Raw genomic sequence first — 18,235 nt, 5'->3', positions numbered from 1 at the left:
GAAAAGAATAAATTTATATAACTTTGTTGTCCATTTGGAGAGAATAGCAAGTTGTAATAGTAGATTTGCAATCTCATGTGCAAGCATCTTTTTTTTATTTTATTGTGCTATGTTATAAAAATGCTTGTTTTTGAATAGATGCCCATCAATTGGAGAATGACTGAATAAATTGTGGCATATGAATAATATGGAATATTATTGTTCGATAAGAAACAACCAACAGGATGATTTCAGAAAGGCCTGGAGAGACTTACACGAACTGATGCTGAGTGAAATGAGCAGGACCAAGAGATCATTATATACTTCAACAACAATACTATATGATGATCAATTCTGATGGACCTGGCCTTTCCCAATCCCTATATTTTTGCCCACCTGCATTTTTTATTTCCTTCACAGGCTAACTGTACAATATTTCGGAGTCCAATTCTTTTTGTACAGCAAAATAATGGTTTGGACATGTATACTTATTTTGTATTTAATTTATCCTCCAATATATTTAACATGTATTGATCATCTTGCATCTAGGGGAGGGGATGAGGAGAAAGAGGGGAAAAATTGGAACAAAAGGTTTGGCAATTGTCAATGCTGTAAAATTACCCATGCATATAACTTGTAAATAAAATTATTAAATTTTAAATTTATTATTTTATTATTATTAAACTTTTTAAAAATAAATCATCTTAATCAAGTCAATGAAAAAAAAAAAAAAGAAAATGCTTGTTTTGTTCCCTGAATCAAAATTAAACAAACAAATAAATAAAAAGACATGGATCTCAGAGTGACAACAAAGATATAGGCAAGAGAAGTCAGGGCAGAGGAGTCATCAATAGGGCACAAGATTTGTATGGAGAGAAATGTTAGTGAAACATTGCTTTCTCCTCACCCTTTATGAGACCCAAGGTAATAATTCTGTACTTTCTTTCTCAAGTCAACAAGCATTTATTAAGAGCTCACTATGTTTGAGGCACTATGCTTAGTGATTCTTTTCCCCTTCAAATTCCTTCATGGGAGTCTAAAGCTTTTCCCAATGAGCAACAGTCTGTTGACTGTTTTTTAGTTAAAATATGTGTTTTGTTTTTATACATGGTGTTAACCTGCATTTGTTAGTAGTGTGTACTTATTGGGAATATAGCTGGGAATCAATTCTGATTAGCAATTGAGGAGGAAGCATTCATTCCTAGAGAAGAGACAGAGAAGAGACCTCTATTGGAGGTATTTGGGCAGAAGCACTGACTCTGGGATCAGGGGTAACAAAAGAATAACAAAAGGAACATTTTTAGTGGGTAATTTCTGGGCAAGAGACAGTAGGAGTAGTGGAATAGATTTAATCACCACCCTAGTCCACCCTACCAGTGCTATCAAAACTTATGATTCCATATAGTTTGAAGATTTCAAGTGTTCCATATGGCAGTATCTATTAAAATGTTATCCTTCAGTATTTACTGACCAATGTTATGTTCAGGCAGTTGTGGCCAATAATTCTGTCTGGTATGTGGCTCTGCTTCCAATAATGTTTAACAATGTTAACATTTATGTGAACATTAACATTATGTGAACATTTAACAATGAAGATTAAATTTTCAAAGATTATCTGGGGATTTGTCCTTGTAATACAGGGTCTGTCATATATTTATAAAGGATGGTAAACTTCTGGGTTGCTGCTGAATGCTAAATGTTTGCAACCCACAGTGATAGGTTGAAATTTCCACTCTTTCTGAGTATAATCTACATTGATCAATGAAGCCCAACTTTTTTTAGGATAACATTTGTGTTGTTTTTGAGGCAATGATCTGCTGCTTAATGGTTATCATAAACTCATTTTCCTTAAACAAATCTATATGACAGCCATTTGTTTGATTTTTTTTTGGTTCATACTTTACTGGTTGAGTTCATGCAGATTTGTTGCTATTGTCCAGTTCATAACCCCATTTGGGGTTTTCTTGGCAAAGATACTAAAGTGATTTTCCATTTCCTTCTCTAGTTCATTTTATAGATGAGGAGGCTGAGGCAAACAGAGTTAAGTGACTTGTCTGGTGTCAACATAGGCCAAATATATGGATTTTCAAAAGAAGGAAGAGAACAGAGACTACAAACTATAGGCCAGGGAACTTGACTTCATTTCCTGGGAAAATTCTCAAACAGATCATTAATGATATGGATGTTAAAAATACAGAAAGAGAAGTGGTGATTAATGACTTCATTAGGAACAGGTCATTCTAGACTTACCTCATTCCCAAACTACTCAGTCAATCAAGTCAAGTGAACAGTCCCTGGCACATAGTAGGTGCTATTTAAAAACCTATTCCCTTCCTTTCCCCTTCAATAGGATGACTTGATAATCAAGTATTTTTAAGCTGGGAATGTGAAGAAGTACAAAAATAGTTCCTGAACTCAAGAAGCTCCCAATCTAATGGAGGAAGCAATATATAACTATGTACATGCAAGATATAAAAATATAAATTGATATAAATTAGTAAATTACATAAAACAAATTAAATGATTTTATAAATTTTTAAAAAATCTTTAATAATTTAAACTATCATATTAAATAACTTAATGAATTAATTTAATACATTTATTTTCCAAATAAATATGTCTATGGTAAACTGGAAATAATCTCAGAGGGAAAGTATTCACAGTGAGGGGAACCTGGAAAAGGTTTTTTGCAGAAGGCAGGATCTGAGCAGAGGCTTGAAGGAAGCAGGCAGACATAGGGAGAGAAGCTCAAGGGCCAGGCAGTAAAAACATGTGGAAACTGGAAATAGTGTGTCTTTTTGAGGAACAGCAAGAAGGTCTGTGTCACTGGATCATAAGAATATGTGTAAGAAATTATAGTTGATTAATACTGAGCAGACACCAACAGATGATGGGTTTATGTCTTTTGACATGAGCAAAAACTGGATTTAAATGAGATAGAGTTGTGTAAGAAGACTAAAAGGTGATGGGGAGCATTTTATAAAGGGTTTTAAAATCCAAATGAGATTTTTATATTTGATGTGGAAATAGGAGCCACCAGGGTGTAAGGAGTGAGGAAAGTGACATGGTCAGACTTGTGTTTTGGGAAGATGACTTCATTGGCTGAATGGAGAATGAACTGGAGGAATGAGTGACTTGAAGCAGGGAGATCACTCTATTGCAACTAGAGTAGGCTACTGCTTTATTATCCAGATGGTAGGTATGAGAGGAATGCTGTGAAAATAGTTTATCTAGATTCTAGTAAAGCTTTTTTTTTCTCAATAGTATTTTATTTTTTCCAAATACATATATAGTTTTCAACATTCATTTTTGTAAGATTTCAATTCTAAATTTTTCTCCCTTCCTCCATTATAGAGGAAGCAACATCACAAGCAATCTGACATAGGTTAAATATGTGTAATTCTTTTAAATATATTTCCATTTTCTGACCATATTGGTCAGATTTCCTTCCCTGAAAAATCCCCAAAGTTATATTTCCCCTATAAAAGATGTGCTCATGATAAAAATCTTTGCTAAGTCTTTTTCACGTCTAAGCTGTTTTGAGGTACTCTTTCTCTCTCTTTAACAGCATTCTCTATGGATTTAACCTTCCAGTCAATGGCATATACTCAGGTCTCATGGGATATTCCTTTAATGGATTCTTCCTAACTCCTTTTCTTGGTAACTCTATTGCTCTCCCAGATTTGTTTTATATTTACCACTCCTAGTGCCTACTTTACCTTTTTATTTTGTTGTGACTTCTTTTCCTAAACAAATACCCTTTTTGGAAAAAAGAATGGCCATTGTGAATTTGTCACATGTTTATCTCAAACTAAAAGTTGCTATCCTGACCTCATCAATAACAGAAGATTCCCAGTGAAATGCACTAGGTATTTGTGCTTGGTCAGATCCTGTTTGGCATTATTATCAATGACTTAAATAAAAGCACAGATTGTGCTTAAATAAGATAGCTTAAATAAAAGCACAGATTTACAGATGACACAAAACTGGAAGAGAGATGTATCTGTGCAATGGTTGCAAGTCAGATTTCAACAGGATCTTGATGGTTCTAAACTCTAAACTGAATCTAGCTAGTTAAGAAGAGGAACAGCTAGATGTTTCAGTGAATAGAACACTGGACTTGGAATCAGGAAGGCTCATCTTCACGAGTTCACATCTTGCTACCTATGTTGTTCTGGGCAAGTCACTTAAATGTGATTTCCTCAATTTCCTCATCTGTAAAATGAGCTGGAGAAGGAAATGGAAAATTACCTTAAGATTTTTGCAAAAAAACACAAAACACCTGAAAACCCAAACAAGGTCATGAAAAGCCAGATATGACTAAAACTAAACAATAAAAGTTAAGAAGAAATCTAATAGGGATCTATGTAAAAATTTTGTACTTGAAGGATTTAAAAAACAACTCCATGGGTATGATAGGGAGGAGGTAGAATGAAATAGCAATTGTTCTGAAAAAAAAAAAAATCTAGGGTTTATTAAGAGAAGCAGAGCTCCTAGAAATAGGGAAGTGGTGGTTCTATTCTTTTCCTGTTGTTCTCAAATCTCAACTATGTTATCATTTTAAGTTCTGGTCATCAGGATTTTGACAATGATGAGCTGAAGAATGTCCAGAAGATGGCAACCAGCATCATGAAGAGTAATACCAGAATTTATACAGAAGAAAAAACTGGACAATAGCAGAGAGCCAGTGCCAGGATAGCTGGTTTTTAAGTATGTAAGAAGCTGTTATACTAAGAAGAGACTAAATGTCCCTAGGAGGCAAAACTTGAAACAATGGACAGGAATTACAAAGAGGAAATTTAGGTTTGAATTTAAGAAAAACTTTGCTACTGCCTTGCCAGGTGATGAATTCCCCTTCCTTGACTCCCCTTCAAAAAGAGTCTGGACAACTATTTATTAACTATGTGAGAAAAACCGATAAGGTCCGAAAGAACTAGGTGGCTGAAATATTAATGGAATTACTCCCTGAGGCAAGTAGGAAAGGGCACCGATGAGAATCAATTTAGCCTTATGGTCCTACCCTCTGTGGAGGGATGGGTAACCCTACCTTGCCATGTTGCAGTTTTTTGAAATCAAGCCTAATTTTCTCTTTGTAATTCTCAGAAATCTGAATTATGTCAAGCCCTTGAGGTACAGTTTCCCCTATAAATCTGTCCAGGGCTCATGCCATCTTTTCTGAGCCCCTTTGGGTCACACCTATTACAATATTCTGCCTTACAGTATCTTTCTCCTCACCTCTCCCATGCCATGTAGTGTCTCTCTTCTCATCCCCCACCATGCCTCTATTCTTTTTCCTTCTTATAGCTAATTAACTCTTTTCGGGTACTTACCATCTAAGGGCATATTCCAACCTCCTGGGATGTTCCCTTTCTCCTGGTTAATCGTGAATGTCACTAGGGAACATGTCTTTTCCATCATTAATTGTTAAAACCCCTTTCCTTGTTAATGATATGCTCTCCTGATACTATTTCATATTTACCACTGCTGGTGTCTATTGTGTCTCTTCATTTTATCTGTAATCTCTTCTCCCAAATAAACCTATTTTTTGCCAAAGAGAAGGCCATTGTAAGTTTTTCACATGACCAAATCCTCACATGTGGTGCCTACATCAATATCATTTGATGCTGAACCCTAAATACATTATTTGGAATTAGAAATTGATCTCCTAAATGATATCAGGATGAAAAGCACAAGAGACAGTTTTTGAGTAACTGATAATCGATTTATGAATGAGGCTAGCAAGTAATCAAAAAATTGATGGTCAGTGGTGTCTCTATAAGCAAAGACAAAGATCATGGAGATCATCCAATGCTTTGGAAAAGTGGGTGCCCTTGACAGCAGAGACCAACCCTGCTTGGTGAACAATCAATGAGGGAGTGGGCATTATTAAGGAAGAAGTAGGTTAAAAGTTTTTAGTTCCTCCTGCTGAGAACACAACTTGATCATGAGACTTAGCTGCCTCCAAGAACTGTGGACCTAAAGGATCTATCTCCATCCAAACCACATTGAATAATAAAGGGTTTCAGGAGTTTGAGTCTTATGCTTTTAGAGCTGGAATTCACCCAGATAATCCTGATGTGAATCCTGAAATCAGCTTATTCTCTCCCTTTTCCAGGAAAAGCTTTAAAATACTCACTTTGGGAACTTAGTTTTCCACAATCTTATTAATCATAGTTAAGGCAACCAAGATGTGCTCAGACTGCCTTGATTAGTATCTTTAAAATACCTACAATGGAAAACCAGGCTTTCCCAGACTGCCTTTGTTAGAATCTTCCAAGGCAAACTCTGTTCTCACCTTTATTTCTTTTCCTCCCCTGAGAAACCCCCAAAGTTATCTTTCCTCTATAAAAGACATGCTTATAATGAAGATCTTTGCTAAGACTAAGCTAGCTATGAGCTACTCTCATTCGTCATAACATCTTCTCTTTAATGACATCTTTCTTCTTACTATAGTTTACTCTAGTTAATTTGACAAACTCCTCTATGAATTTATCCTGCCAAATTCACCCCACATATCATATTCCTTTTAATGGCTTTTTCCAAACTCCTTTCCTTGGTAACCTTATTGCTCTCCCAAATCCATTTCATATTTACCAGTCTGGTGCCTATTTTGCCTCTTCATTTTTTCTGTAATTTCTTCTCCTAAATAAATGTACCTTTTGTCTAAGAGAAAATCAAAAAAGAATTTGTCATCTGTGCATTGTGAACTAAGAATTGTTATACTGACCTCTTCAATCCTAACCTTCCCAAACTCTAACCCTACTTATACTTTAGAGTAAACTCTCCTAGTTGGATGGAAAATATCCTTCAAAGACTGACCTGCAAGGAGTGGTTCCTGAATGAGTAAATAAAAAGAAAAAACTCACAAGAAATTTAAGTCTTAATTTGGTTATTAATACAAGAGAAAAAAATCATTTCTCTCATGTTATGATAGAAATGCCTTATGATATCAGAGGATCATAAAGCCTCTGAGGTCCCTTATAACTTCCAAATAGTGTGACTGTGATTTGAAACCTACCCTTACTATATATATGACACCTTGGGGAATTATTCAAGAATTTAGTAAGCACCTATCCTTTTATATACTCTAAGGCTTTATGCTATTCCAAGGATACAAAATAATCCCTGTCTAAGCTCACTTTCTCTCTGGAGAGATCACACACACACACACACACACTTTTTTTTGTAAGAAACCACTCCATGTGAAGAAGAGCTCTAGGAATCAGGAAAGGCTTGACACCCTACTCCCCACTCCTCCCAAAAAAGGCCCTGCCTCCAAAGAGTTTATATTCTATCTGGAGAGATAGCATATAAAAGACAGTATATATACATATATGTGTGTATATGCAGGCATATGCAAAAGTATATACATTAAAACATGATTAAAGAATGAAGAAATCAAGGAAGACCTGACAAACGCAAAAACAGTGTGTGCCCTCAAGTATTTTTTCTTTTTTAAGTCATTTTTCAGTCCTGTCTGACTTGTCATATACCCTCACTCCCCCCATCACCCTTTTTGGGTTTTTCTTAGTAAAGATATTAGAGTGGTTTGCCATTTCCTTTTCCAACTCATTTTTACAGGTGAAGAAACTGAGGAAAACAGGGCTAAATGACTTGCCTTGGGTCATATAGTTTAGACAATAACCAGAGGCCAGATTTGAAGTCAGAAAAATGAGTCTTCCTGACTTCACTGCCCTACATTCTATCAATAAATGGCTTTATATTTTTTTGAGCCTCAATTTCCTCACCTGTAAGAGGTTGAACTAAATAATATCTGAGATTCTTTCCAACTCTGAGTATGATTTTGTGATGCTCTAAAAGGGCCGCCTTTTTAGCGGTATTTTCATTTTGTCAAAGGGCTAGAGTTGTCTCCTGGGGGAGCTTTCTACATGAGCCACAAACATCTTCTTTTTCTGGATTCTTTTTATTTTTCTTTTTTGTTTGTTTCATATATACTTAAACTTATTTTTTTTTTGTTTTTGTTTTTTTTTTTTATATGCTTAAACTTAACTTGAAATTTTGGCTTTGCTAGTTACTACCTAAGAGACTTTTCCTCTCCTTTTCTAGGATTCATCTTCCTCTTTTGTAAAATATAATGGTCCAAGGTCTTTTCTAGCTCTAAATACACTGAGCCTTTAAAAAGTTGATCTTTGGAATTGTAAACTGAGTAGATGCCCATCACTTGGGGAATGGCTGAATAACTATATATGAATGTATTGGAATGTTAGTGTTCCATAAGAAATGACAAGCAGACTGATGAGAGGAATTTAGATTAATTTATAGCTAAGTAAAATAAGCAGAACCAAGAGAACATTGTACATAGTAACAACAATCTTGTGATGACCAATTGTGATAGACTTGGCTCTTTTCAAAAGTGAGGTTATTCAAAGCAATTCTAACATACTTAATGATAGAAAGAGCCATCTGCATCCAGACAGAGAATTATGGAAATTGAATGTGGATCAAAGAATAGTATTTTCAGGTTTTTTGTTATTGTTGTTGGTTTGCTCGCTTTTTTTTCTTTCTCATTTTTTTCCCCTTTGTAGCTAATATCCCAGTCATTAACACAGGTAGACAACCTGTGATTTATCAACCAGGAGAAGTAGTAGCATCAGGCTTACTGTTATATACTCCTAATAGACAATCTGATGATAGTTGCCCAGATTCTGACTTCAAGCGGCAGAGTCCAGGAATATTTTGGACTGCAGCTGTGACAGATGACCGACCTATGCTCACTATTTATGTGAATGGAATACCATTAAAAGGATTGGTAGACATGGGTGCAGATCATACTGTCATTAGAGGTGCTAGCTGGCCCAATCACCGGTCAAAGATTAAAGCAGACACCTACATGTCTGGTGTAGGAGGATCAATAGCAGCAGGAGTTAGTGCTGCCCCTATGAGATGGACATTAGAAAATGAGACAGGAGTTTTTACTCCTTTTGTGGTTGAAAAAATTCCCATCAATCTGTGGGGAAGAGACATTTTACAGCAGATAGGATTACAAGTAAGTACTTTGGCTTTTTAGGCAGGGCTGCTGTTGAAGGCCTGCCAGCACTCTCACCTCTTCCTATTCAGTGGAAAACTGATAGACCAGTGTGAGTAGAACAGTGGCCCTTAACAAGAGATAAAATTCAGGTCTTAGTAGATATAGTGCAAGAGCAACTTGACCAAGGACACTTACAACCTTCTCTAAGTCCTTGGAATTCTCCAGTATTTATTATAAAAAAGAAATCTGGAAAATGGAGGATGTTAACGGATTTAAGAAAAGTAAATGAACAGATGGAAACTATGGGAACTCTTCAGCCTGGACTTCCATCTCCTACTCAGTTGCCTAGAGAATGGCCTCTTTGGGTTATAGACATCAAGGATTGTTTCTATTCTATCCCTCTAGATAAGGAGGATATGAAAAGATTTGCCTTTTCAGTGCCCAGTGTTAATTTAGCTGAGCCTTATAAAAGATATAAATGGACAGTTTTGCCACAGGGAATGAAAAATAGCCCTACTTTGTGCCAAATGTATGTTGCTGTTGCTCTTACTCCAGTAAGAAAAGCATTTCCAAAGGTAATATTGTTGCATTATATGGATGATATTTTGGGGTGTGCACCTGAGGAACAAATGTTAGAAGCATGTCTACAAAAGACGATAGAAACACTAAGAAACTACAAACTTAATATCGCTACAGAAAAAATTCAAAGGCATGCTCCTTTTCAATATTTAGGATATGAAATATATCCTAAGGCACTTACAGTACAAAAACTGTCTTTAAGAACAGAGAAGTTAAATACTTTGAATGATTTCCAAAAATTAATAGGAGATATCCAATGGATGCGTCTAGTGCTAGGCTTAACTACCAATCAATTACAACCCCTATATGACATTTTAAGGGGAGACACTGCTTTAAATTCACCACACCAGTTTACAAAAGAAGCGCAAGAGGCTTTGAGAGAAGTTGAACTAGCTTTATCCAATGTGTTTGAAAGAGTAACTCAAAAACCCTTGGAAATATCAGTTTTTGCTACGAAAGAGGCACCCACAGCAGTCCTTCATCAAGTATACAGTGTGATAAGAGTGGATGAACCTCCCAGCACAACCAGAGCAAAGCCTTACTCCTTACCCAATGCTTGTGGCTAGAATTTTATTAAAGGCTATTAAGAGAGCAGTACAATTATCTGGGACAAGACCTGATAACATATACACCTTTTATACTAACGCACAAATTAATGTAAGCTGCGAGACCATCCCAGAGTGGCAAATTTTATTGGCCACAGCTCCAAATTTTACACACGGGTCTCCATTAAAGATAACCAAACTGTTGCATAATTGGCAATGGATTTTTGAGGAGAAGGTTTCTAAGGTTCCTCTTAAAGGACCTACTATCTTTACAGATGTATCTAAACAAAATATTTGTGCTGTACACTCTCATGATTTAACAATAAAAAGAGTAGTCAGAACTCCTTTTCAGTCCACTCAGCAGAACGAATTATATGCAATCATGCTAGCTCTCACTTATTACCCAGGCAATATAAATATAATATCTGATTCAGCCTATTCAGTAGGTGTGGTACAAAGAATTGCCACAGCCCAAATAAAATTTGCAGCTTCTAATATATATCAGCTCTTTAAGGAACTTCAAGAGTAAGTGAGAAAGCATCCAGGCAAGATTTATATCTTGCATGTCCATTCGCATAGTGTACTTCCAGATCCTATTTTTGATGGAAATTCAAAGGCAGATAGCCTTTTAACTATGTTATTTAGTACTCCTTTATTTCAGGAGGCCCAGGAATCCCATTCTAAATACCATCAGGCTGCTCGAGCTTTACGTTTACAATTTGGGATAACAAAAGAGGAAGCTAGGAGCATAGTAAAAAGCTGTACAGCTTGCCTACCTTTCTACCCTCCTATGCTCCCTCCAGGGAAGAACCTTCATGGTTTGAGACCCAATGAAATCTGGCAAATGAATGTGACCCATTATAAATCTTTTGGTTGTCTGTCTTTTATCCATGTTGTGGTAGACACCTTTTCAGGATTCACTTTTGCCATGCCAGCAGCAAAAGAGACAGCCCGAGTGGTCACTGAATTCCTCATACAAGCATTTGCAATTATGGGTGTGCCACAAGAAATAAAAACAGATAATGGACCCACATATACTTCCAAACATTTTGAATACTTTTGTGCACAGTATAAGATTTTACACACCACTGGCATACCCTTTAATCCTCAAGATCAAACAATTGTAGAAAGAAGAAACAGAGACATTAAGACACTCCTCCAAAAACAAAAGAAAGGGGGAACCACAGGTAACCCTAGAGAACTTCTAAATTTAGTTCTCTATACCATTAATTTTTAAATTTTTGATAAAGATGCACTGGCTCCAGCAGACAGGTTTTATAACCCACCAGAAGAGCAATGTCCAGTGCAAGCAGCTCCACTATCTTTAGATAATCGCCAGGTGATGTGGAGAGATCCAGAAAGTGGTGAATGGAAGGGACCAGATAGATTAACTGCTTGGGGAAGAGGGTTTGCTTGTATCTCCACAGGTGGAGAAGGAATCAGATGGATGCCAACGAGCCGTATTCGCCTTGTCCATCAGAGAGAAAACAGAAAAAGAGAAAAACCTCAAAACAAAGGAGAAGATTTAAGAAACATCTGACACCAAAGGAACCATAACTGATTTAATGAGCCATTCGCAGTTTCACTGTACCGGCCGTGTGTACTTAGACATGCATATCTTTGAGACAAGCATATGCTACTGACAGTATCAACCAGCAAAAATACTTAATTGTAATCCTGTCTGCTGTAAAATGTCTCTTCCTTACAGATTGATGGGAATTTTTTCAATCACAAAAGGAGTAAAAACTCTTGTCTCATTTTCAAATGTCCATCTCATAGGGGCAGCACTAACTTCTGCTGCTATTGATCCTCCTACACCAGACATGTAGGTGTCTGCCTTAATCTTTGGCCAGTGACTGGGCCAGCTAGCACCTCTAATGACAGTATGATCTGCACCCATGTCTACTAATCCTTTTAATGATATTCCATTCACATAAATAGTGAGCATAGGTCATTCATCTGTCACAGCTGCAGTCCAAAATATTCCTGGACTCTGCCGCTTGAAATCAGAATCTGGGCAACTATCATCAGATTGTCTATTAGGAGTATGTAATAGTAAGCCTGATGCTACTACTTCTCCTGGTTGATAAATCACAGGTTGTCTACCTGTGTTAATGACTGGGATATTAGCTACAAATTCTCATGTTTCCCACATCAATGTGTGGATGGCCACTGTTTTATAAGCACTCTCCGGAGGTAAAATGGTCAAGCCTACTGTGCTTGGAAGCAAGGGATCCATAGGCTGGACAGGAACAGATTTCACCTCTCCAGGGGATATCTTAGTAGTCTCTACTGCATACAACTCTGTTTTTCCTAATTGCAATCCCCTTTTCCCCTCTGATTGCCCTTTGACTGATTGTGTACCTTCTTCCATCCAATTGCCTTTTGGCTGATTGATCATATCTCACTATTGAATTTCTAAAGACTCTCTGGGTGTAACCTCAGCTGCCATCTTACCCCACCTGGGGCCCTGAAGCTGGGCCTCCTCTCTCATTTCCCTGAGTCAATCTACATTCAGAGGTCCAGTGAAAGCCTCGGTTACATTTTGGGTATGGGGTTTTGGGTTTTGTTCTCTCACCCTGTCTTCTCATTCTATCTCCATATCTACAATGAGCTCTCAAATGTCCAACTTTTCCACACTGAAAACATCGACGAATTTCTCTAGAAGTCCCTTGCCAAGAGGGACCCTCTCTTTCCATGTTCATCATAGTTTGGGTATAATAAGCATTTGTGCCCACTGTGGCACAGCGTCTTATGATCTCCTCTAAAGGAGCATCTTTGTCTAGTCCCCATATAATTCTTTTGCAAACCTCATTGGCATTTTCCTTAGCCAGATGTCTGGTCATTATTTCTGTGGCACCATTATCTCCAATGGTTCTTATTACAGCTGTTTGCAAACGTCCCACAAAATCTGCAAAAAGTTCATTGGGACCCTGCCCTATTTTTGTGAAAGCTTTACTTCCATCTTTCTGTCCAGGGAGAGAATTCCAAGCTTTTATTGCAGCCTTAGAAATTTGCTCATACACTGTTATGGGATAATAAATCTGTTCTGAATTCTCTGCATACTGACCTTCACCAGCTAATTGGTCAAAAGCAACTTGTACAATAGCTCCTGTTTGCCTATTGCGTTGGGCTTGAATCCTCCATAATTCATGAAACTCTGAAAGCCACAATAAATTTTTTCCCTGTTCTAAGCATGTCCACGCTATGGATTTCCAATTATTTGGGGTTAAGATTTCATAAGGCAAATTATCTAGTAACATCTTCACATAAGATGATGTAGCCCCATAAAGAGTGCAACCCTTTTTCAAATCTTTAATTTTTTCCAAATTAAAAGGAAAAAAGGTCTTTTTTTGACCTGAAGAGTCAAGCTTCTCAATCACAGGATATGCATTTATAAAATCAGATACATCTTCTTCATTTTTTGCCTTAATGCCTCTTCTAATTCTGCTTCACAGGAGAAGCTGACTGTGTTTCTGCCTCTCTCCCTCCCCCTTCTTTCTCCACCCATGAAGGGTTAATTGATGGGGGAGGGTCATGATCTAATTCCTCCTCTGTGAAGTATCACACTCAGAATTGTACTTAACTCCATTCTTATCTGAAATTTCCTGCTTATCACCTAGTTTAATTGGCACCTCTCCCTGCTGCACTTTCTTTTTCTTCATTCTAACACTTAAATAACTTCTTATAGCCAATTGTATTAAATTGTATGTATTAATTATGTCTTTGGAAATTGAGTTAGGTCCATTTTTATTTAGAATTGACAAAGATCCTCTCCTACTAATTTCCATTTGTCTAAATCCAATTTTTTTTCCAGAGAGAAACAAGGACATATGTTTTAACAGTGTCTAAAAGTTCAGTGATCTGCTGCAAAATTATAATCAAACCTTGGCTTTCCATAACCTTAACAATGCTCTCTCAACATTTTCCTTGAACAGAAACAGAAGGCTGTTTTCTAAACATCTGTCCCATCTTAGCTGAAATTCTACTTTAACTCTTTTAACAAAATTTCTTTGTTGTACTCATCCTAATTTCTGGGTCAAGAAGAGTTTTCCACTGGATCAGGATCAGAGACTTTTCCACTGAAATCAGGATCAGAGACTTTTCCACTGAAATCCACTGAAGGGCCTGTCAGCCCCACATTGGGTGCCAAAATGTTGGTGTTTTTCTTCTTTAAAATTAATAATAAGATGGTTCTCTCTGGGAGAAAGCAGGTTTCTCGGGGAGGTTTTCTGGAGGCAGCCTTTGTTTCAATTACAAGTATTAATCACCCAAAATGCAGCCAGCTGGTAAAAATGCAAATGTTTATTTTCTCCTTCCAAAATAGCCCAGTTAGTTGAGAGGCCTATCTCTCTGCTTGGTTCTAAGAGATCTTGCAGCTTTGTCCTTTGCTTTTGCCTCTGCTTTCTTCAGCCTCCAGCCAGCACCAAGGTGGAAGATGCAATGAATCTCTCTTGCCTTGGAGAGAGGGCTTGTAGGCTTCCTCCCAGGGAATGTTCTGAAGACAGACCTTCAAGCTCTAAGAGCTTCCTCTATCTATATGATCTCCCAAAGGTTAACTCCTCCTTCTGAAGGCAGGGCTTAAGGGAAGTGTAAATTCAGATATCTCATGCTATACCCTGAAATCTCCCAAATGTGTGAACTCCATTGAGTACTTAAATACTTATGAACTCTAAAGATGTGAACACAAGCATTATTTCTATCAGTTGTACTAAGTACTTTGTTTCAAGTTCTGGCCCAAAATATCTCCATCTAAGATCAAATCAATCATATTGAACCATGCTAAATTAGATAATTATTGTCTCTATCAACTCTAATGGCTTTACAATTTGTAAAGATTCCAACACCCCCTTTGATTTCATTTTTCTTGTGTAGCATAATGGAAATGGTTATTTATTTATTTATTTAATAGCCTTTTATTTACAGGTTATATGTATGGGTAACTTTACAGCATTAACAATTGCCAAACCTCTTGTTCCAATTTTTCACCTCTTACCCCCCCACCCCCTCCCCTAGATGGCAGGATGACCAGTAGATTAAATATATTAAAATATAAATTAGATACACAATAAGTATACATGACCAAAACGTTATTTTGCTGTACAAAAAGAATCAGACTCTGAAATATTGTACAATTAGCTTGTGAAGGAAATCAAAAATGCAGGTGTGCATAAATATAGGAATTGGGAATTCAATGTAATGGTTTTTAGTCATCTCCCAGAGTTCTTTTTCTGGGCATAGCTAGTTCAGTTCATTACTGCTCCATTAGAAATGATTTGGTTGATCTCGTTGCTGAGGATGGCCTGGTCCATCAGAACTGGTCATCATATAGTATTGTTGTTGAAGTATATAATGATCTCCTGGTCCTGCTCATTTCACTCAGCATCAGTTCGTGTAAGTCTCTCCAGGAATGGAAATGTTTAAAAGAATTACACATATAACTTTGATCCAGCAGTGTTTCTACTGGACCTGTATCCCAAAGAGATTATAAAAAAGGGAAAAAGACCCACATGTGCAAAAATGTTTGTGGCAGCCCGCTTTGTAGTGGTCAGAAACTGGAAAGTGAGTGGATGCCCATCAGTTGGAGAATGGCTGAATAAGTTATGGTATATGAATGTTATGGAATATTATTGTTCTGTAAGATATGATCAGCAGGATGATTTCAGAGAAGCCTGGAGAGACTTACATGAACTGATGCTAAGTGAAATGATCAGAACCAGAAGATCATTGTACATGGTTACAACATTATACAAAGATCAATTTTGATGGATGTGACTTTTATGCAACAATGAGATTAAATCCAGTTTTAATGATCTCGTGATGGAGAGAGCCATCTATACCCAGAGGACTGTGGGAACTGAATGTGGATCACCATAATATTCTCACTCTTTTTGTTGTTCGTTTGTATTTTGTTTTCTTATTCATTTTCTTTCCTTTTTGATCTGATCATTCTTGTGCAACAAGATAATTGTACAAATATATTTACATATATTGGATTTAATATACATTTTTAACATGTATAACATATATTGTATTACTTGCCATCTAGGGTAGGGGGTAGGGGGAAGGAGGGGAAAATTTGGAACACAAGGCTATGTAAGGATTAATATTGAAAAATTATCTGTGCATATGTTTTGAAAATAAAAAGCTCAAAAAAAAAAAAAAGAATTGCACATGTTTAACCTACATTGAATTACTTGCTATCTAGGGGAGGGAGGAAGAGAGAAGAGAGGAAGAAAAATTTGGAATACAAGATTTTGAGAAGGTGACTATTTTTGCATGTATTTAGAAAAACAAAAAACTATTTTTAAAAAAAGTTGGCCTTTGATCTTGTGGAGGCTGGAGTGAGTCATCGATCAATCAGGCAGACTGAGGCACCACTTGTTATCAAAACAGGGGTGTACGGGAGTGGATATACATTTTTAATTTGGGGAACCTGGCTCTATGCAGACAGAGATGAGGAAAAACTTGCTAAGAGAACTGAAAGGGCATCCCAAGATTTTTTCACCTCTAGAGTAGATCAGAGCTTCCCAGACATTATTATCTCATTTATTGGTAGACTGTTTCTCTTGACATAAAGTAGGTATGTGTACTTCAGTTTAACTGAACTAAGGGCTGACAGGTAGATATCCCAGGTGAGGGAAGCTTCACTTTGATCTGCTAAAGGGCAGAGATCTCAATAAGGCTCTGGGGAAGTGGAAGCTATAAAAAGAGAATCAAAAAACACAAAATGGAAAGAAGACTGGCAGAATTGTGGGGGAGACTGGCAAAAGCCAGGTGAGTTAGGGGTAATCATCTCTGGCTTTTACCTGTTGGGATCCTTCCACTTGGATATGACTTCTACTTTAGCAGTCAGGCTTCGGGCAGGCCCTCATCACCTTGAGTCTTCCCCCAAGGTGCTCTGCCCTGTCCTATGGGCCGGTGTGAGGCTCTCAGGGTCCATCGTCATGGTAACCATATTTGGACTCTTTCTCCTGGATGTTGGTGTTCTAAGGTTCTTTCTGGATGTCAGGTGCCTGGAGTTTGATAACAATGCTTTCAGATTCTATATACTTGATGGGGGGAGGGTAGTGTGAAGAAGGGGAGCAGTTAGAGAAGAAAGAAATCTGTTTTCTTTCCCCTAGGAACAGAAACCTATGTTCCTGTGGTCCTTCTTTCCTGTAAAGTGGTTTGAAAATATTTGTGGAGTAGGAGAAAACATTGATTGAATGTCTCCTAGTATGAATAGATTCCACAAATCAAGACAGAGTTTCAACTGGACCTCAGGGCTAGGGGATGAAGCAAATAAGTGACTAAATTAGGGAGGCATTCTGAAGGAGGGCCAGAATGGAAAAGACTCAGAAAAGGGAAGAGAGAGATGAAAAGGAAAGTGGTGTCAAGATTCAGAGATTAGGAGGGAAAGCTGTCATGAAGAGATTTAAGAATTATTGATAGAGAAGCAAAAGGTCAGAATGAAAGTGAACAGTTAAACTTCTGCCCCAATATGAGTTTATACTGAGAATCCCCAAAGTGATAAAAATCCACCGTCCAAGGTGGTGGCTCTGACACTGTTCAGGGGCTTCCTGTCCCTCCTTTCTGAATGGAGTGCTAAATGAAGATGGAGCCCAGATTCATTCCTGCTCCAGTTGCCATATCTCCAGCAAAGCCACTGAGCTCATAGAATTTAGAAGTAAAGGAGATCTCACAAATCATCTTGATGAGGTTTAGATTTTGGGATTCCCATTTGTCAGGAAACCAAATGATGAGGTCTAGATTTAGGGAACCAAAATGAGATTAGGGTTTCTGGTGGTCAGGGAGTTAAATGATATGCTCTAGTGGCAGGTTTGGGATTCAGGGAACCAAATGGAGAGTTTTGACTCCCCTACACCCCCTTGGGATTTGGCGCAAAGGTAGGGAGTTTTGGGGAACCCCCTTCTGGCAGTGCAGAGATTCTTTGTAAAAGAATTTACAAACCTAAAAAGGCTAGATTGATAAAGGAGGTTTATCATAGGCATTGGGAAGTCAGCCTTTACTATGAAAGAATAGAAAGGCTGAATTCCTCAGTAGAGGAGTTCTGACAGGGAGGCATAAAGTCTCGTTAGGGAAATTGGTGAGGATAAAGAGAGGGTAGCACTAAAAGACAATATTATTCCAGTGGGCAGAG

The 18,235-nt window shown here is 37.4% G+C and overlaps 1 protein-coding gene across 1 annotated transcript in view; it reads right to left on the bottom strand.

Moving 5' to 3' along the window:
• Window positions 1-17,031, bottom strand: part of SLC25A39 (solute carrier family 25 member 39) — a 41,133-nt gene extending 24,102 nt beyond the window's left edge. The window contains exon 1 of the mRNA XM_031966020.1: window positions 16,902-17,031. The gene's annotated coding sequence lies outside the window, so the exon portion shown is untranslated. The remainder of the gene's footprint in view (window positions 1-16,901) is intronic.
• Window positions 17,032-18,235: the final 1,204 nt, after the last annotated feature.

The sequence above is a fragment of the Sarcophilus harrisii genome, chromosome 4 (assembly GCF_902635505.1).
Source record: "Sarcophilus harrisii chromosome 4, mSarHar1.11, whole genome shotgun sequence".
In the NCBI taxonomy this organism is placed as follows: Eukaryota; Metazoa; Chordata; class Mammalia; order Dasyuromorphia; family Dasyuridae; genus Sarcophilus; species Sarcophilus harrisii.
Note: the sequence above shows the minus strand (reverse complement) of the source record. Positions and strands in the feature narration are given on the sequence as shown.